Source organism: Dysidea avara, chromosome 14, assembly GCF_963678975.1.
Source record: "Dysidea avara chromosome 14, odDysAvar1.4, whole genome shotgun sequence".
NCBI classification, from domain to species: domain Eukaryota; kingdom Metazoa; phylum Porifera; class Demospongiae; order Dictyoceratida; family Dysideidae; genus Dysidea; species Dysidea avara.
The window spans coordinates 14,094,700-14,116,233 of NC_089285.1; the positions used below are offsets into that span (position 1 = coordinate 14,094,700).

Here is a 21,534-nt window from a genome sequence, read left to right on the forward strand (position 1 = left end):
AGAAAAGGTGTAGTCACAAAAAATGAGTGCCGGAATGCGTTGATAGTTGACGACGCAAGATTTAATGTCAAAGCATGTGACCTCGTAGCCAATGTGTTAAAATGAAAATACCTTGAGAAATTGATGGCAGTTCTTTTATGATAAATGGAGTAGAGGGTCCAGATAGATATATAGCTTCGACGTGTTTTAAGTGAAGGCCATCCCAGTTCACTGATGCAAACCGACGACGACTTAGACCATTTTTGAGCAGCTGCATCCCAAAAGCTTTTAATCCAGCGTGCAGCTCTATTTTGCACCGATTCCAACAAACTAATATCCTGTGCTGTGTACGGCGCCCACACTACGCAAGCATATTCAAGGTAGGGTCTAACCAGTGCTTTGTAAGCACTAACTTTAGCTGCTTGGGTACAACCAAACATAGCACGGCGTATACGGTTCAGGCACTTAGTAGCTTTACTGACTACATATCGACAATGATCATTCCACCTAAGTTTTGAGCTGATTACAATGCCAAGATATTTAACTTTCTGTGACCATGGAATTGGATGAGATCCAATAAAGTACTCAAAGTTGATTGGATGGCGTTTATTAGTGATGTTAACTGCTTCACACTTCTTTGGATTTAATTTAGGATGCCACTTCAAAGACCAATTATAGACACTTGACAAATCCTCCTGTAACTTTAAACAATCATCATAACACGACACCCGAGAATAGAGTGAAATATCATCAGCAAAAGATTTAATTGACGAATGCTTGACAACGTGTCTAATGTCATCAATATATAAGATGAAGAACAGAGGACCCAAAATGGAGCCCTGAGGAACTCCGGACGCCACAGGGAGCCACTCTGAAAACTGACCATTTACAACAACCCTCTGAGAACGTGTGGTAAGAAAACAGTTAACCCAACCAAGCAATTCACCAGATATACCCAGGGCCTGCAGTTTTAACAAAAGCCGATGGTGAGGCACACTATCAAATGCCTTTGCAAAATCCAAGAATAAGCAGTGGCAACAATCATGGCATTCTAAGGCTCCAGCCCAATCATGTACAGCCTCAAGTAAGAGATGAGTGGTTAAATGATGGTTACGGAAGCCAAATTGTTGAGCACTAATCAAGTTATTAGATTCTAAAACTGCAGTTAGTTCAGAATGGATTATACGTTCCATAGTCTTGATAACAATAGATGTTAAACTGATAGGTCGATAGTTGCTAGGAACATGTTTATCATCACGCTTAAAGACAGGCACAATATTGGCACATACCCAATCTCTAGGCAAGGTACCTGTACTCATTGATTTCTGAAACAAAAATGAAAGAGGTGAAGATATTTCCTCAGCACAACACTTAAGCAAATAGGCTGGAATAAGATCAGGGCCACAAGCCTTTGACACATCTAAAGTTAGCAGAGTGTCATACACAATAGATGGTGAAAAATCTACAGATGATATAATAGGACACTGATGATCCAGAGACTCTTTCTCCTTCTATTATCACCTTTCTTCAGACAGAAGTTGACATCATTTGAAGCAGCAGAATTTACAGTTTCACCATGATGAATTTAATTTCTAGTACACCTTTACTGCATCACTCACATTCCACAACATCAAATATTGATCTGGCCTACTCCAAGAGTTGCTTGGAGTCTAGTGGCCTTGTTTGATTGCTGGTCTTTCCAGCTGTCCAGCACTTTAACACCTAGTGCTGTGGGTGGTGGCAAGGACAGTCCATCTAGCCCAGGATTTAATATATAATATATATATATATATATATATATCTGGGGAGGCCCCGATGTAAGGCCACTGTGGATTGATTACTAGGCCACTGTCTGACACAACTAAACTGGTATGATTTGGCATGCTCAAGTTAATGTACAATTCTCTGTCAGCTTTTTCTTGTTATTGTCCCCAGTTGGTTTGTTTACTTGCAAATGCAAATTCTAGATAACAGATTGACTTCACTAAGCTCTGTGCAGGGTCAGGTGTGGCATATTGATTTCATGAAAGAGCATTTTTCTGATGTTTGTTTGGATATCAACAGTTTATTCATTATCTAGACACAGGTTATTGTTTCATCTGTAAACGAAGTTCAAAGGAATGCTTCCAACATGTCAGAAAGGAACTAAGGTGCTAAATTTGATAGAACTACAACATACACAAGTCCTTTGTGTTTTACCACAGGTTACCAATTTTTATGTAACGCACAATCAACATTAGATTTGCACATCTCACCATTACCCTTACCTCTCACATCAGCAGATACCTGTACCTTTTCCCCCATCATCACTTCATCTGTTGAATCACACAAAAACAACTATGCATACTGTAATATTATATTTTATAGGAGACATAGGTTATCACTTGTTAAGTAATGACACTCTTAGCAGTTCCCTCACATCTCTTCATTGTTGCTATGGCCCAGCTGCAGACATCAATTGGCCGGCTGATGGGATTGCTTCGAAATTGAATCCGCGGATGCCAGGTTCCATCATCATCATTCACTGTATAAAAGACCAAACATAACCAGATACATACAACTACAGACATGCACCTTACCATGAGAGCTAATCCCATCATCGAAAAAGTAGTTTGCTAGTTTTTCGTGATCATGTTCATTACATATTGTGACATTCTAGATGATTACTTTGATGCTATCGATTTTGACACAGTATCTGAGTTTGTGAGGAAAATGTTCACACATACATTACAAGTGATCTAAAAAAATTTACAGCTCTACCTTGTTGGGGGCTCATTAATAATCGCTGATTTTGGCCCCAACTTCCAGCTACCGTTCACATGGAGAACCTGCCCATGCAGGCATGAATGTTTGAATCACTGGAATACACAACAATTAATCCAGGATCTTCGTACATTCCATAAATGAATCTGAGTCAAATGGAACCTAGCACAAATGTACAATACTATATTAATTATTAATCAGTGGTCACAACACTTCTTTAGGTTTCCATATAACCGCAAACCGCCTGCGTTGTTGCCTGAGTCAGAGTGTCTGAGGTAGCCTGCAACTAGCCTCCGTTACTTCCAACAGTAGGCAGCGATGGATGTACAGTTTGTTACACGTCTGTATTTCACCATATTTTATTATTTAGCTTAGCAAACATTGGAAACAAACCTCACAGCAATGGTACACCTTCGTTTGCTACAATGCAGTGCATTCCAGCATTTTAGCGATACTAGATGAAACGTAGTACATGGGTGAACACCATTCTTGGTTGCTTTGTGTTGAACATTTACGGCATCTGCCTGCGGTGTGTTTCCATTTACAAATTGTCATTCCTGCGATGCCGGAAGAGCTGGAAAAGTTGGTTGAACTCTCAAATATTGCGGTGGCTCCGGCACTGTTGTTGTGATACCGGCAAGCTATCACTTTATATGCCCCCAACAAGAGCCAGTAATAAACGCAGGCAATCGTGCAGGCAGTTTGCGGTTATACGGAAACCAGCCTTTAGAGACGATTCTCGTCAAGAAAACAACAATTGATGCATATAGATCTAGGAATTAGAGTTGTACCAATACCACTTTTTACCAATACTTCCAATACCAGTACTTAAGGTGAAATTATCTGCTGATACTGATACTAGTCATCGAAGCCTAGAGAAGTTTAAATCCACCTGAAATACTAAGATAATCGAGCTTATATACTGCTGAAACCACTATATACTTACACTTTTAGCTTCTCTCTGAGGAACTGCACTGCCATTAAGCATAAAGCATTCACTCTACTACACACAAAGCAATAGTAGCAATACCTGGAAAGAATACCAAGGCATTACTTTGTTTGTCCAACTAACTTGCTTGCTACTGGAAACTTATTTAGTAGGGCCGTACCGATACCACATTTTACTACTGATCTGATATCCAATATTTAGTCATCTATTACCGATACTGATTTTCTGATAAAACCAATATTAGATAAAGCCAATACTTCTGATTAATAACCGATATTTAACAACCTACCAATAATTAAATATTTGTAGCTACCTGGCCTGTTCATACAGTATTTTTCTATAGTCAGTGATCAACTGAGTAAAGAAAAAGAAACCATTAAAAGGTACTACCTAAAACCTCTGAATAATGAAAGTGATACCAATACACACTCCTGGTGCTACTGACAAAAAGTAGCCATAAGGCTCAACCTCATCATTATAAAGGTCATCTCTTGTCCTCATAGTCCATCCATCTGCATAAAGTAACTTGTTCTTTAAAAAAAAAAATGATCCAGCAGACATTCCTCTTCTTTCCTCTCAATCTATACAAAATACAAGCATTTACTGGTAATAATGATAATGCTTTGGACACATTAGTGGCAAGAGCCTAGCAGGACTAGATTGTAGTATTATTGTCAAGCAGGGCAGTAAGCCAGAAAAGTAAAAAGGTAGTAGGCCAAGAAGGGAATAGGGTAAGCCAAGGAGGGGCAGCACAGCAATAAGCCAAGCAGGTCAGTGCACCAGGGAATAAGTCAAGTGGGAATGGCAATAGGCCAAGCAGGGCAGTAAACTCAGCATAGTTAGTCCAAAGATTTCAAACAATGACATCTACATAATTGCTATTCCTTGAATACCACATAACTCAATATTTTGGTACAGCAAAACTTTTGGCAAATTTGTTAACTGCAGGTAGGGTGCACATCATATATGTGAAGTTGAGAACACAGGTAGACATAGTTAGTTTCTGCATCAAGAAATGCATCATATATAGTATCAACTCAAAGTTATATTTCTCCCAAAGCATAAACCCTTATAACACATTGCATGCAGCAATATTCCCATGTATACCATTATATTTCCCCTAAATACCATTTGGGTTGCACCACCACAGGTTGACTATTCATAACTTTTAGGGTAACAAAGAAAGCTGTAGACTTAAGATACAATCCCAGACTTTTAGAAACCTGTAGCCAGGCCGGCTCTTCACACTGTCTTTCACGTAGCCATATTTGGAATTCTCTGACCTCCATCGGCCATCTGGGATGCATCCCAATTGCCTACAAGGGTGATTTTCATGGTTACTTTTGCCCATGTCATGGGTCACATTATGACACATCCGGTAGAGTAAGGAAAGGTCCTGCACCACTAAACTTGCAGGTGCCACCTTACAAGTTAGTGGACAACGAAACTCTAATTAATTGGTGAAGAACACCAAGTTACTGTCTACTGTCTTTAACTGTATGTAAAATATATATATATGTAAATTAATTAATGTTGAAAGTAGCAGTTAATGAGTTTGCAGGCGATCCTGATTCCTCCGCATCTCTCACTATCGTCTCCAGCATCTGCACGGTGAACGGCTCCTTTACAACTGGTTTTGCTAGCTGATGCTGAAGGCCTTTTAGAGTAGCTGTCAAGGGAGCTAGTCCAGCAACAGAATGGACTCATGACAGTGTATTGCATGCTTCTTCTGTGGCTGACTTACTCACCGTGGTGATGGAGGTATAGGACAAATTCATGAGGCTTGGCAGGAACAGGCTGGATCTTGTGAGACACTAGCTTCCACCGGTGAAAAGTACCAAGGTACTTCTTCACAGTGCTGTCTGCTTATCTATGCAGCACTGTATGCAGTAGATTATTAGTCTAGGTCCTGTAGTTCAGGGTCCTCTAGAGCTTCCAGTTCCTTGAGAAAAGCCACCTACACCTATAGCACACAACACATCACTAGTGGTAAATACTTGGAAAAACAATCAAATATATATTATGCACTTATCACTTTTTTTTTAATTATGTTTGGATTAGATATATATATTAACGATACGGGGCAGGACCTTCCTTACCCATAAGAAACAGTTTACATACAAACTGTTTATTACTTGATATTGTCAAAAACCTTTAACAGACTAGGTTTAAAATGTCGTAAACTATACCAAATGCTACCGTAACAGTGAATAAACCTCTGGACCTCATCTCAAGTATGCTTTGGCCTGTGTAAGTTCTACATTTAAAACTAGTTTTGAAGTTAGTTCTTTTCTGTTCAATTATAAATGCACTCTTTCATGTCACTACTGTAAGTATACAAGCTTCTAGACTTGTTGAAGAGATGCTGTTACTTGGATTTACATTTTGGTTAATTGCTGCAATTGTTTTCATGGCTTGACAGGTGACAGGTGGTGATGGACTAGTTTTGAGGTCATACCACATTGTAGTTCATTAGCTGGGGCTGCTACAGTTATGTATAATCTTAACCTTGTTACCAGTACTAACTTCACTCTCAACACTGTTGTAAAGACTTTGTTGTTTTATTTAAACATAAGAGCTGAATATCAGCTCAAGCATGCTTTATATTCACATTCAGATGTTGGTGCAGGATTTTTGTTGTCCTTAGTATTGTGTTTGGGATACTATACAGGTAAATTTAGGCTTTATGAGCCTGCATTTTAGTCACATTCTCTCTCTTGTGACTATGATTTGTGCATTATAGTAATAGCCTCAACATTCATGAGAGTACAATGTGTACAGTAAAACACATGTAATGTTTCTTATTGCAAGCAGTTTTTGTTTTCCAATATTCAATGTTATTGCAGTTAAAGTTGTATGGCAATGAAGCTCTATTATTGACTTTCTAGATCTTAGGGAATAATAAGTTTGCAGGCGATCCTGATTCCTCCGCATCTCTCACTATTATCTCCAGCATCTACATGGTGCCTTACTGGTTTTACTAGCTGACGCTGAAGATCTTTGCGAGTAGCCTTGACCAGGGGGTGAGCTATCAAGGGCAGCAACAGAATGGACCCGCGACAATATATTGCATGCTTCTTCTGTGGCTGACTTACCGTGGTGATGGAGGTATAGGACAAATTCATGAGGCTTAGCAGTTGTCAATTAGTAACTATTTAGCTTGCAAGTGGATACATACCATACAGAGGAAAACTTTGGCACCAGCAAATTTTAGCGAATGACTGGATTCACCAAATTTTATCCTTGCAGGCAAGGATAGGCCACATGACAAAATATAAGCTCGATTGTTTTTAGACATGTCTATTTTATGAAATTCAAGTGAGTGAACAAATCTGAGGTACGTCTGCGTGAACTCACCTGAGCCAGCATCACCACTATCCGCAGAAGCTTGGTAAGGTATACATTGCTCTTGACAGTGATCTTTGTACAAACTTTTAAACCCTTGCACTCTAGTTTCTGTTTATGGGAGATCCTGATATTTCCAGCAGTCACACCATGCTCTGTTACTCGCTTGCCAATCCTCATACCTTTGGCCAGGTGTGAGCATTAGGTACGGCTTGTACCTTGAACTTCGAGTTGAACACCATTCTTTGTGAAAATTTTGCATTTGCTAGCTTTATGGCCCTTTGTACTTAAGGGACCACTTAATACGATCGTTTGTAAATCACTAGTATAATTCAGTTATATCTGTAGTTATGTGCGTTACTTACAAGGGAAAGGTGAACTGAGCAAACATATTCATTATTATGTGAAATATAACTGTATGCATTACTTGTAAAGAAAAAGTTATTGTTAAAGCAGTCAATTAAATGGACCTACAGTAAGGGCTACTTGCTTAAATTGTAGCTTGCAAGGATTTTCACCAAAAAAAAACTTGCTCTAGCAAATAAACCTCCCCTTTTTGTTTCTGAAGTCTACATCCCGCTGTGGAAGCAACATTCCAGTGGTGCCAGGTCTGGAGCTACATTACAAACATCTTGTTGTTCCTTCCAAGGTTTTATGCTTTTACTCCTATGTTTAGACTCCATTTTGTATTGTGCAATATATTGCTGTGTCATGATATAGCAAAGACAGTATATAGACGTCTACACACTGCATTGTTTCAACTCTAATGGAACTTTGGGTAATATACTGGGTAGTCAGCTGTATTTAGGGATCTGCAATACATATCGATACGGCAATATATCAATACAGCAAATAAGTATCACGATACGATACTGTACTTAGGAAATATCGATATATCGAAGTTTTCTAGTAGAACAGGTAGTGATTGCTCTATTACTACAACAGTGATCTAAATACTCGAACAGAAAACCTACCTGTGCTATATAAAATGCAACGTTACAAGAAGCCATATATGCATTAATTAGTGCTGTTACTGTGTTATGGCTAAAATATTCGTCTTCTAAAAACAGTAGCTGTTACACTTTAAGTATAAAGAACTAGCAGTAAACATCTGCTGTATATACTAGCCATCTTGACAACTCACCAAAATGCGGAGAAATCCGGACAAGCCTTTGTGGGAGCATGTATTAAAATAAAATGTTTGTGGTAGCTAATTGTCTGGGTGGTGTAATAGAGGCAGGTATCCAGGTAGAGATGTACTTTTAACAGCAACTCTGTTTTCCATACTAAAAATCATACCAGGAACACACTAGCTATTTGTCGCATCATGATCAGCATAATTATTACTGTAGTTTAGCAGCATTCACTGAATAAAGAAATTGTGAATGTAGAATCGGTGTTGGTTCTTTAACCCATTATTATCGAATGGCTAATATATTGCCATAACGAGTGCCCTTTATAAACAGAGCCATTACTCCTTTTTCCTAGGGGCTACGAAGCTGAAATTGCCACCAAACTGTTCAGAAGGACCCGGCGCTTCTAATCAAGTTTACCATTCGGCGATAAGAAGAAGCATGGGCAAGTTATGGTACTTGGCAATATAAAATAGCGTATACAAAGCAATAATACCTGTTTAAAACTCCATGTTCGCCTTCTCCCTGCTACTAGGAGGCTTTAGTTAGAATTACTCCATTCCCCACGTGATAAGGATTCTAAAAATAAATAGTGTGATGTCATCACGTTGATTAGTAAGATGGCGGCACCCATCTTTCAATGCATGTCTTTGTTTCATCAATAGTAAGCATTGCACACCGTTGAACCAATAGGTTTAATTAGGCTAGTTTTAGCGATTTACAATGTCACGCACGTGATCAATCATGCTACCTTAGTGGAGTCCTGCACTCCTCTTAATACAAAATTGAGCCCCACATAGAAAAACACAGTGCACTGTAATATTCTAGGTGAACAAACCCAAGGAGACCCTTTTGCTAAAATATATCCTCGTGATCAAGTTCAATTACCTTTGCACTGTTTTCAGAACTGCGTACTTTTCCACCACAAGGTCTGGGTGCAAGGGAATAAAACTAGGTTGACGATGCTTAGATAGTTGTCCATATTGACCTGGATAATATTATGCTTGTCTTGGTCGTTGGTTTTAGACTAAGTCCACCTCCCTTAGCATCTTCACCTAAAGGAATGACATGTACATAGTGACTTCTATCAACTACAGAGATGTATACGTATTTGCATTTTACATACAAACACAAATAATTACCATATCTAGCTGTAAGGATAACTTTAAAATTCTTGATTTTCTGAGCTAGGTATAGGTTAATCCGATTATCCAAAAGAATTTAGTAGTATACTTGTTTGTCAAGGTCCCTTGACAAAAACCTGTAATACTAATTTGATTGGCTAAAATAGTGTAGTGTGATTCTATTAGAAGTAAATGTCCGACTTGACAACTAGTGTTACCATAGTATCCATGGCATCACAACAATACGGTTGCTAAAGTAAACGTCATTTTGAGACCATAGCAATGGTTACTAAGTGTGATAGATCTTTTGCAGTGTCTGTTGCCTGCTAACAGTTGCTATGGTCGTTGGATTCATTTGTAATAGGACGGATGGCTGTGGTATTCAGGATTAATAGTTCTCGCATTGTAAACAGGAAGGAAATAGTGGCTCCCACAACATACCATACCATACACCATACACCCATTATACAACTCTTTGGATTGTGCCACCACAGAAAGTTGGCTATAATAATTATTGACTCTAGCACAGCATACAATAAGAGACACTACAAAACTGATCAAACTTGAATTATATAGCTACATTGCAAAATCTGTATGTTTTGTGGAGTGGGGGCTAGCAAAATTATAATAAACTGAACAAAAAAATTTTGAGCTGACCAGCCCAGAACAACTCAGGGAAAAAACCTACAGGCTCACTTCTTTTTCTTTTTCTTTTTTTTTGGCCATGTAGGAAAAAACCCAAAATGCTCCACTCCACAGTGTGTGTGCCAGTATAAAGTCAAAATTATGAGTCTCCTTCTCCTACGATCAGTTATCTAACATCTGAGTCAAGGAAAACCAGAAGGGAGGGTGGGTGGGCCCAACCTGTAACACTTTTGTGGCCTAGAATGAATTATAATATTTCACAACACACTTTTATACCAAGCATCACGTGCTACGCATGACACAACCATGACGTATTAACGTGGGAGCTTATTTTCTGTCTAATTCATTTCATTCAAACGCCAGAAAATACACATCCCTTCAGTTCTCAGTCAGACACAGGAATGACTGTGTTACTACAAGGAGTGAAGTTAGGAACTTCTCGTGTACCACTTCATAAGGTTCACTTGAAGTGTGGTATAGTGACTGGAACTGTAGTGGTTGGAGTGAGACTCTCCTTACCAGTCCAGGTTGTGAGTCTCATACTTGGTAATGATTTAGCTGGAGGACAGGTGGCATATATTTCCCATGTGCCACAGATCTCGGTGTCGCCAACTGTTGCTGCAGAGCAAACCCCAACAAAAGTGTATAGAGTCAAGTCATTCAATTCACTTGTCACAGCAGAATCTCAGTAGAGAGCAGGAGATCAGGTGTGTCACACGTTTTCCAGGAAAGAAAATGGTGGACAACAAAATTTTCATAGGAAGGTTACCGAAACACATTTGCAATAGGGAGTTGGAAGACATTTTCTTTATGGAAAACTGACACGTTGTGAAATGAAACAAGGAATGCAACTAGCTTATGGTTTTGTCGAGTTTAAAAACAGAAGAGATGCTGAAGATGCCATATGTCAGGAGAACGGCAGAGAGTTCATGGGTACTAGGATAGTTGTGGAATGATCTAAGAACACAAGGACAAGAATGGTGGACATGGGTACGATCGATATGACCGCTGTGCTCATGATCGAGATCAATTTGGCAGAGGAGGATGAGACCACAGACACTCTCAAAGGAGGTTTTATTCATGGTCACAACCCTGACATAAGCATCACCATACTGCACAACACAGCCCTAGGCTGCATAAATAGGCAGCAAACTAGAAGAGCTATAGTCTCCTGCCCAGACAGTGGGTGGGTGTCACATAACAATTGGCAGTTCTTTATGTTGTTGCAGGGTATCTCCTGTAGTTAGTAGCTGTTCTTTACTCCTTGGTGGCACTTCTGAGGCATCTTCTGAACTACTCAATAGCAATTCTTTCCTTTGTGGTAGCACTTCTGAGGAATTGCTTAGTGGCTCTTCTGTATTGGAAGTTGTAAAATACATGTATAATTTACGTACCTTCAATTACTTTGTCTTCTCTTTTTATACTTCCTTCATCCTCTGTGTCACTGACAATAGTTACACCTCCCCCTTCCCTGTAGTCAATATGTTACCTAAAGAAATTAAACACATTTTATAGGTTGCTACTTTTACTATTTTACCTTTCTCCTTCGGTTTTCATTCCTTTTTAGTATTAGAGGCTTGTGCTGCTTTTCCTAAACAATGTACGTAGAGTATAAAATGTAGTTGCTGTTGATTTCAGTTCCGTTTGAACACTTCCGCGTCCGCGCTGCATAATCTGCAATATAAGCGCAGAAATTTCAAACCATATAACTAGCTAATATAATAATAGCAGCTGTAGCTAACTGTTAGCTACCTACAAGAGATCTAGAGTGATGACTTCTTGTGAACCAATGTCCCTATGCATCTGATCTAAAGTGGAGAATAGTTTGGCAGCGGATTGTAATGGAACATTCTCACAGATGCATTGCAGCTAACTTCAATGTTGGCTTAGGAACTGTATACAATGCCCTGAAATGCTTCAGAAACACTGGAGACATAACTAGTGCGCAGTGCAGTAGCTCAAGAGCTACAGCAATAAATCATTGGGTAGAGATGTGCATCATTGGATTAATAATAGAAAATCCCGGTTATTACTTGCAAGAGACTTGCCAAGCAATTGAACAAACTTGTGATCAAAGGTTCAGCCCTGCCACTGTATGCAGGTCATTCGCAGACATGGATTTACTCATAAAAAGTTGAACCACATAGCAAAGCAGAGATTAGCAGAATATCGTGGTGAGTAGTTAGCTGAAATCCATATGTATAATAGAGATTCCTTTGTCCTCGTTGATGAAATAGTGAAGACCACACCAGAATGTTTGGCTATGCTATGAAAGGAGAAAATGTTTGTGATATTAGATGGCTCCATTATGACACTGTAAAGTTTCGCCATACATTTTCAATGGGGAAGCCTCTAAAGCGCAGCCCTTTGATGGTCATGTTGACACATGTTTGTGGCGAAGCCAGACGTCACATACCCGCCCTCAACACGCATGATTTCACCATCCGTTATGTAAGAGGCTGTAATACACTTTTACAAGGAAAATAAAACAGATTTTGTGTGTGTAAAACAGAGTTGCATAAGTAGAAGAGCTGGGGCCACTGTTGCACTGTATTTAGAAGATAAGTGGCCTGCTTATATTCAGGTAAAAACTTTTTCAGCCTCAAAAGAGAAAAAAACCAAATTATAACAACTCAAAATCCGTTATGTAGCATTGGTGTTCCTGCAAATGAGCCAAACAAATGGAAGCATGTGAGGAATAAGAGTGCCCTTTACACAATCATAAAATCTATCACCATTTACTGATCCAGTAGTTAATTCCACTGCCAGCAGACCAATACTGCATATTGCAGCTATTGTACTTCACATTCACCACAGCTGACTATCGTCTTCTGTTCCCATTTAGTCAATTTGTCATTTTAATACTTTTCTCATCACTTCGCCACACATGTACACAGTTTTTCCAGCCAGCATTTTGTTTTTGAAGTTACATTCCCAAAAAACTCTAAAAGTTTCAACAAATGAAATAATACTGTTTGTATGAATTTGGGCTGATAGTACCTGTAGTGACTTCCAAACACTCCTGCACTGATTAAATATACAAGGGATGGTATGTTCAACTTCTGATAGCACAATAAAGCAATGATATTTTTTATTAAAGTGCACACACTTACACGTACTTCATCTGTATTTTCATGTACTTCACAGAGTTTAATCCCAGCTACCTGATGACTCCTGGGGAACAAAATCAAGTTATAACACCAATGCTGCAAATATCAAACAATCTGAAGTAAGCCCAGAAGAAGACTTGGACCCGCTGCTGCTAGTGGACAATTCATTAATATCACCATCACCATCTTCACTATCACTGCCGATTTGGATGAGGAATTGCTCTAGAAGTTCTTCATTACCCAAGTCTCATCCAAATACACAACTGGTCTTCCTTCAGTTCTGTTGCACCTCGTTCGTCTTTAATATTTATGATACTGATGGACTGTGCAGGGCTGCTCATAGCATACCCTGCACATACGTGTAGTGAAATTAAAGCACAGTTTCAATGCTAACCTCTTGTCATTAATCGTCGTGTACTTAAATCCCATATCACTCAACACTCTTTAAAGCAATGTTCTACCCCCAGAGAAAACACCATCATTCTTAAGTTTGGCCTAAGACGGAGTAAGTGACAAATTTCCAGGTTTCAAAATTTAACTTACCAAAATCTTTGAGAGCGATAGATTTACTCCCTTCCGTACAATGAATGGATCTTGTCTGATAGTATCTGGGTCAAAACTGTCTGTATCAACATGGACTCGTGAACATTTGTACCTGACGATTACAGAATTGGGCTTGTGCAAAGTGCATTTTGTACCTTTTTCTTGGCGTAAATAAACCGCCTTTCTTGTGGTGCTCCATTCTAATGGATGTCCTTGAAATCCCTGCGTGGCGTAATGTATGCCAAAACCCAGCAAAGAAGGCATGGTACAATACCGGTGGCCTTCGAGATTCTCTCCGTGATGTTGATAGAAATTTTACATTTCTTCGCTTCTTGCTTAAAGTACTCCCATAGTTTCATAAGCAGATACTTCGTTTGGCTGTTTAACGACTTTCTAAAAGGGTTTCGCTCCGCACTCGCTGACAGTACACTGGACGCCATATTCTCAACAATTAAGTGCGCGCCCGTAACATGGGCTTACGAATAAATGCGTCATAAACATTATGTTTAAAGCCTTTGATCTTGTATGGCTTCTTAATCAACAACCCAGGATTCAGCTCAATGCAAACGTACTATAGGGGTGTGTGATATCAGGATTTTGGTTTCAATATGATAATAATCGATAGTCAGTAAAATATCATGATATCGATTCGATTTCGACAATTGTGTGGGAAGATTAATTGCGTGGATGGCCATTATTTATAAATCAAGACACATGGTAGTGTGTCGTGCGGCCCAAGAAGCCGGCGCGCCACACCGTGAGTATATTGACAGGAAGAACGAAAACGTCATTTTCACACCTTTGTATCTCGGTGATCACTTATCTGATTGGGACCAAATTTGCTACACAGTTGCCCGCCAGCCAAGGGAGTCTACATTCCAAATTTGAAGGAAATCGCTCCAGCCATTTCCGAGATACGAGCTGCCAAAGTTTCGTTTTTTTTTCTTCGTTTTTTTTTTCCTTCTTCATCTTTTCGCACACTTGCAAAAATTGCTATAACAAGCAAACGCGTACTCCGATCACCTTGAAATTTGGCACACAGAAAGGGAGTCCAAAGGCGAATCCTAGCATCAAATTTGGTACAAATCCGATGAATGGTTCAGGAGTTATGACCGATTATTCGCGTAAAACAAGATCGATTTGTTGTCACGCCTACAGGGTAAACCGCTTCATGGAATGAGTTGAAAATTGCTATGTAGATGGAGCAACCATCGTAGGAGTGCCTTTTGGTGGTTTGAAAGGAATCGAGATAAAGACCAGAGAGATATGACACAAAACCCAACCTGTGTCACAATTACGCGATCGATTTTTATGAATAAAAAAGTATTAGTTTTCACGCCTACTAGGCAAACCGCTTAGAGCAATGAGCTGAAAATCGGTGTATAGCTGGAATAATCTTCATAGAAAGTCCTTGCAGTAGTACAGAAGACTCGGATTACAAACCACTGAGTTATGATTCGAAAGCCAACTCCGTGTAGCAAATGCGAGATCGAGATACTCTAATAGAACAGTCACCCTAATAGAGCATTCGGCTAATTTATTTACTCCATTATAGAATTTTATTACATCACAAGTTATTCTGTAGGGAGTTCAGCTGCAAACAGTTAATCTTATAGACAGTTCAGCAAGAAGACAGTCACCATGTGGAGAGTTAAGCAAATATACCACTATAGAGATTCAGAACATTACAAGTCACACTGAAGAAAGTTCAGCTATAAACAAGTCATGCACTGTGTAGAGAATTCAGCTACAATTAAGTCACTCTCTAGAGAATTCAGTTACACAGAAGTCTGCTACACACAAGTCACCGTGGAGAGAGTTCAGCTACAAACAAATTACCCTTTAGAGTGATCAGCTACAAACAAAACACTTTGCAGGGTGTTCAACTGCAACAAATCAATTACCTTTAGAGCGATCAGCAATGAACAAATCAACACAAATCTACCTGTAGAGAGATCAGCTAGAAACAAACCACCCTGAAGAGAGTTCAGCTACAAAAAATCACCCTGTAGAGACATCAGCTAGAAACTACACACAATGTAAGGAGTTCAGCTACAAGCAATCACCCTGTAGAGAGTTCAGCTAAAACAAATCAACCTGCAGAGAGATCAGCTACAAACAAATCACCTTATAGAGAGTTCAGCTACAAACAAATCACCCTGTAGAGAGATCAGCTACAAACTAGACACAAAGTAAGGAGTTCAGCTACAAGCAAATTACCCTGTAGAGCAATCAGCTAGAAACAAATCACCCTGAAGAGAGGTCAGCTACAAAAAATTGCCCTGTAGAGAGATCGGCTACAAACAAATCACCCTGCAGAGAGATCAGCTACACACAAATCAACCTGCAGAGAGATCAACTACAAACAAATCACCTTATAGAGAGTTCAGCTACAAACAAATTACCCTATAGAGAGATCGGCTACAAACAAATCAACCTGCAGAGAGATCAGCTACACACAAATCAACTTGTAGAGAGATCAATTACAAACAAATCACCCTGTAGAGAGATCAGCTAGAAACTACACACAATGTAAGGAGTTCAGCTACAAGCAAATCACCCTTTAGTGAGTTCAGCTACAAACAAATCAACCTGCAGTGAGATCACCTACAAAAAAGCACCTTGTACAGAGTTCAGCTACACACAAATCAACTTGTAGAGAGATCATCTACAAACAAATCACCCTGTAGAGAGATCAGCTAGAAACTAGTCACAATGTAAGGAGTTCAGCTACAAGTAAATCACCCTGTAGAGAGTTCAGCTAAAACAAATCAACCTGCAGAGAGATGAGCTACAAACAAATCACCTTATAGAGAGTTCAGCTACAAACAAATTACCTTGTAGAGAGATCGGCTGCAAATTAATCAACCTGCAGAGAGATCAGCTACACACAAATCAACTTGTAGAGAGATCAGCTACAAACAAATCACCCTGTAGAGAGATCAGCTAGAAAATAGATACAATGCAAGGAGTTCAGCTACAAGCAAAATCACCCTTTAGTGAGTTCAGCTACAAACAAATCAACCTGCAGTGAGATCACCCACAAAACAACGCACTTGTACAGAGTTCAGTTACAAACAAATCACCCTGTAGAGAGATCAGGTAGAAGAATTTACCTTGTACAGAGTTCATTTACAAAGAAACCATCATATAGAGAGTTCAGCTACAAAGAAATTACCCCGTAGAGAGTTCAGCTAGAAGAAGTCACCTTGTAAAGAGTTTAGCTACAAAGAAACCATCATGTACAGAGTTCAGCTACAAAGAAACCACCTGTACAGAATTCAACTACAAACAAATCACCCTGTATAGAGATCAGCTAGAAGAAGTTACATTGTAGATAGTTCAGCTACAACAATTCACCCTGTAGAAAGATCATGCTAGAAGAAGTCACCTTGTAGAGTGTTCAGTTACAAAGAAACCATCATGTAGAGAGTTCAGCTGCAAACAAATCACTCTGTAGAGAGTTCAGCTACAAAGAAACCGCCATGTAGAGAGTTCAGCCTCATACAAACCACCTAGTAGAGAATTCAACTACAACAAATCACCCTGTAGAGAAGAAGTTACCTTGTAGAGAGTTCAGCTACAAAGAAACCACCATGTAGAGAGTTTAGCTGCAAACAATTCACCTGCAGAGAGTTCAGCTAGAAACAAATCACCCCGTAGAGAGATCAACTGGACGAAGTCACCTTGTAGAGAGTTCAGCTACAAAGAAACCATCATGTAGAGAGTTCAGCTGCAAACAAATCACCCTGCAGAGAGTTCAGCTACAAAAAAATCACCCTGTAGAGAGTTCAGCTAGACGAAGTCACCTTATAGAGAGTTCAGCTACAAAGAAACCATCATGTAGAGAGTTCGGCTATAAAGACACCACCATGTAGAGAGTTTAGCTGCAAACAAATCACCTGTTACAGAGAGTTCAGCTACAAAGAAACCATCCTGTATATAGTTCAGCTACATTTCAAGTCACCCAGTAGAGAGATCAGCTGCAAAAAAAATCCTGTGGGGAATAATGAGCATGTAATAAATATATGTATATATTTTGTATAATTACTAATAAAATCAAAAATAATTGAAGTACTAAAATTCTTTAAGTTCTTTTCTTCTTCCTGTGGTAAAGAAAAAAAAACACATGGGTTTAAAAAGCGCCAAAGCCAGCCATAGGCCGGCTTTGCAGTATACAAATACAAAAAGAAGTGATATCTAATCAAAAACAGCCAAGCTGTAAAAAAAGGTGCGGCCCCCATAAAGGCCATGGTGAAAAAAGATGTGAAATCCAAGGTGGCGGCCAAGAAATGGCTGTGATGGTAGGTTAATGGTTACATTTTAATAACGGCAATTCAGGTGAATTTTGTGCCGCTTGGTCTTGGCACCAAATTCACCTGAATTGTTGTTATTAAAATGTTACCATTAACCTACCATCACAGCCATTTCTTGGCCGCCACCTTGGATTTCACATCTTTTTTCACCATGGCCTTTATGGGGGCCGCACCTTTTTTTACAGCTTGGCTGTTTTTGATTAGATATACTTTACTTAGATTTACTAAAACCATTACACAGTACTACTAACAAGCCTAGGAAACTGTTAGATTTTAAAATGGCTAAATTGTACAGGACTGACCTTCATTTCTAGCACTATTCAATCACACTGTAACTTTATCAAACATTTCTCGATATATTGATTAATATCTATTAATCAATCAAATATCAAAATCAGAATTTGCAATACCAAATTCGATACAATATCAAAAAAATTTCACAATGTCAGTAATTTTTCGATATATCACACACCTCTAACTGTCATTGAGTTAGGGTTTGTGTGTTTATTTAATTAAAAGTTGCTTGCATGGTATGTTTTGACCTCATGCTTTCATCATTAATAATGGTCCTCTTTCTAATTGTGTAGCCATAGGAGGTACGCTTTGGAAGTTATGGTGCTTTGTTTACAACTACATATGCATAGCTAAATGCACTTACGCACGTTTAAGGGTTAAAAAAACCATTTAGGCTTATCTTTCCCAAAACAAAATACTGAAAAACAAGACTGCATGATGCACTAGTGACCAGTACATACTTTAAGCATGCGTGTTACCTCACCATGTCACAGTCCAACTAAACAGAACAGATATCAGTTGACAACCACTTGCAGTGATGATTTACTGAGAACATAGTTTAGTTTGTAGGTAACTTAATATCTATGCCAGTAGGAGGGAATGGCACATGCGCTTTAAATATAAATAGTTGTTCTAATTATATCTCACCTATCCAAGATGCTGGAACACATGGCATATGAGCCTTGCAGGTCTAAAATAAAGTTCCTTGAAAACAGTTTTACATGGTCTTCATACTTCTTCAGTTGGGTTAATCTGTCGAGGCTCTATACCCATAAGAGACAACTCCACCAACTGTCTGTGCTGTTGTTGTCCTGACCTTCTTCAATAATGTCTTGTAATGCTGATGTTAGAGAATCATAGCTTTCTTGTTCTTTTATTATAACACAACTTTAAGGTATGTAGACACTTTGAAAACTTTATGGGTTGTGCCCCCAGTAATGGGCTTTTGATTGGCCCACCTAATTCTATCATGGCTCATACTGGGAAGTAGGGCTTAAGATTGATAGCATTGTGTAAAAAGCTTTCCAATTGTCTACATCAGCTTCCGCTTGCTTATCACGTTCTTCCACTTCCTTCCAGAAATCATCTACAGCAGTAGTGTAGTACTCCATCTTAGTGATTTTTTGTAAAATGGATGAATAGCAATGGAGCAATATTCATTCAACCAGTCCTTTGCTCCATCCTTCAAATAGGGAAAGATTCTGGCAAGTGTGCTTTCCAACTTGTCAAGATTATCAGACTGACCAAACTAGGAGTACTGCTTGGACACACTTGGTGGGTTTCCTCATTCACTGCAAAAAGGACTAAACCAGATTCTGGCAACCAATACTTGTCAGTCGTCCATTCCTTGCAATACATCATCACTCCATTCTTCTTGACGAACTTGAAGGCCCATATGGAAAACAACAGTTCAATGTGCACATGTGTGGCCAACTGGCAAACAGTTGACCTTTACCTACACATATGTAATAAGTAATGCTCTGAAGAGTTGTTTTAAATAAGGAACACCAAACTTTGATTTTGCACATTCTAATGTAGCTAGCTGCATGGAAGTACATTGTGTTACTAGTATTGAATAGCTACTTGTCACCCTTGAAATGTGAATTTTTTTAAAAGTGCTTGTGAGAATATATACATTATCAGCTACATGCAGCAAGCCAAGCTATGTCTCATTCATTCACGTTATTTTAGGTAACATAGTTGTAACACAGGCGTGAGGGCTTTGCCTGATATGTATGTATGCCCTCGAGCCTGATGCCCCGTGTTACAGCTAATATGTAACACTTATCAGGTTGATGGGCAATCAATCACCCAAGCCAATACGAGTACAGCCACTGGATATTATATATGCAAGTGTCATCTGCTGGAAGGAACTGCAGTATTCTCAAGATATCTGGAAAACTCAGTAGCCACTACACTTCTACACAAACAAATACTATTTTTGGCTTATACTTGGTAGTATCATCTGCCAAGCCACCTTTACGTAATGGAGTGTAAATGAATATGGGACTTATTCCACTTCAGCAGAATACTACCTGTCTGAATGAAGTGACTCATTATGCAATGTAGTAAGTAGCTTGACTATTTCATTAGATATTTCCCTTTTAAAATGTGCAGACAAGACATCAGGGACAAGTGGCTTATGACATCTGATAAACTGGCTAAAATCATCTCTTGTAGACTGATGCACAGAAGTGCTACCTAGCAACAGCGGCAGTTTGAATATAGTCATTAGTTAACTGAGTCATATGCATGAGTGTTCACATGATGCACTATCAATACTGGTTGCCATAGCAAGAAATTTCCAATCCCCCCATGTAATATTCAATAGAAAAGACAACTCCACCAACTGTCTATGCTGTCATTGTCCTGACTTCAAGTCTTGTAATGCTGGCTTTAGAGAATCATAGCTTTCTTGTTCTTTTATTATAGCAATACAATAATTCCCTGCAGCAGAATAAACTGCTTCTCCATCATAAATTGTGAAGCCAAAATTTACCACACTTAGTCTCTTTCCTATCTTTGTCCCGTCTCCAGTTATCTTGACCCTAATCTTCCTCTTCCGAATAAAATTAGCATCTGGTGAACTCTTTGCAATCTGTAGTAAATAAAAGAAGAGTGCAGTATTGGTGTGCTAAAATGCATGAATTGGGAGTAAATTAATTGTGGGCATGGTGTGTTGCATGACAACCAAGTTACACCTGACTATCTTAGTCTAACTGCATTGAAAAAAAAAAACAGCATGGAGAAATAAAATAATGCAAATGGATGAGATTGGCCCACTTCAGGATTCTATGGAAGAGCAGATGTTCCCTCAATATACTTACCTGCCTCTATAAACTAAAAGATAGCTTATGGTAAGTATGTTCAATCTGCCATGGAAGAGAATGCTTCTCAGTGCTTCATGTAGTACTGAACCTTTGTTGATGTATGGCATAAATGCATCACAGAAATTCAATTTATGACCATAAGATGGTCAGTAAACTGAGCAGTTACGAAAACTTTCTCTGATTATTTTTCACATACTGAACAAACATCAGTGTGTGGGGTATTAGTCAAACACAAGCAAAGTGTCAAAGTTACTTAAACCATTGTTTGAATGCTGAGAAAGATGCAACAAGTCAGTCAATTTTGATTTATGTTTATTATACGATAACAAAGACACTTGCAACCCATTCTTCACCATTTGCTTCTTGAAGCACCAGCACCATCTATATATAAATTTCAAAAAAAACATGGTCAAGAATCATTCACACACAATGATTTTGAGGGTGACAACTATCCCACCACATTCAATAGATTACATGTGTCACTAGCGTAGTCCTGGGTATC

The 21,534-nt window shown here is 38.9% G+C and overlaps 1 protein-coding gene and 2 long non-coding RNA genes across 9 annotated transcripts in view; 1 reads left to right on the forward strand and 2 right to left on the reverse strand.

Annotated features, from left to right (window-relative positions):
* LOC136244659 (uncharacterized) overlaps positions 1 to 21,534 on the forward strand; it is a 70,488-nt gene that overhangs the window by 21,278 nt on the left and 27,676 nt on the right. The window lies entirely within an intron of this gene.
* On the reverse strand, positions 12,738 to 13,127 carry LOC136244678 (uncharacterized). Of its 4 annotated transcripts, none has more exons than XR_010695510.1 (3): positions 13,052 to 13,127; positions 12,939 to 13,000; positions 12,738 to 12,882 (listed from the first exon to the last, which is right to left on the reverse strand). It is a non-coding gene; the product is annotated as an uncharacterized lncRNA (long non-coding RNA). The 4 variants fall into 4 exon arrangements; XR_010695511.1 differs by having other exon boundaries at positions 13,058 to 13,112; XR_010695512.1 differs by having other exon boundaries at positions 12,939 to 12,997; positions 13,052 to 13,096.
* Positions 13,170 to 14,135, reverse strand: LOC136244679 (uncharacterized). 3 transcript variants are annotated; one of them, XR_010695515.1, is made up of 5 exons: positions 13,866 to 14,135; positions 13,747 to 13,813; positions 13,592 to 13,703; positions 13,443 to 13,543; positions 13,170 to 13,397 (listed from the first exon to the last, which is right to left on the reverse strand). It is a non-coding gene; the product is annotated as an uncharacterized lncRNA (long non-coding RNA). The 3 variants fall into 3 exon arrangements; XR_010695514.1 differs by having other exon boundaries at positions 13,747 to 14,128; XR_010695516.1 differs by having other exon boundaries at positions 13,592 to 13,656; positions 13,747 to 14,122.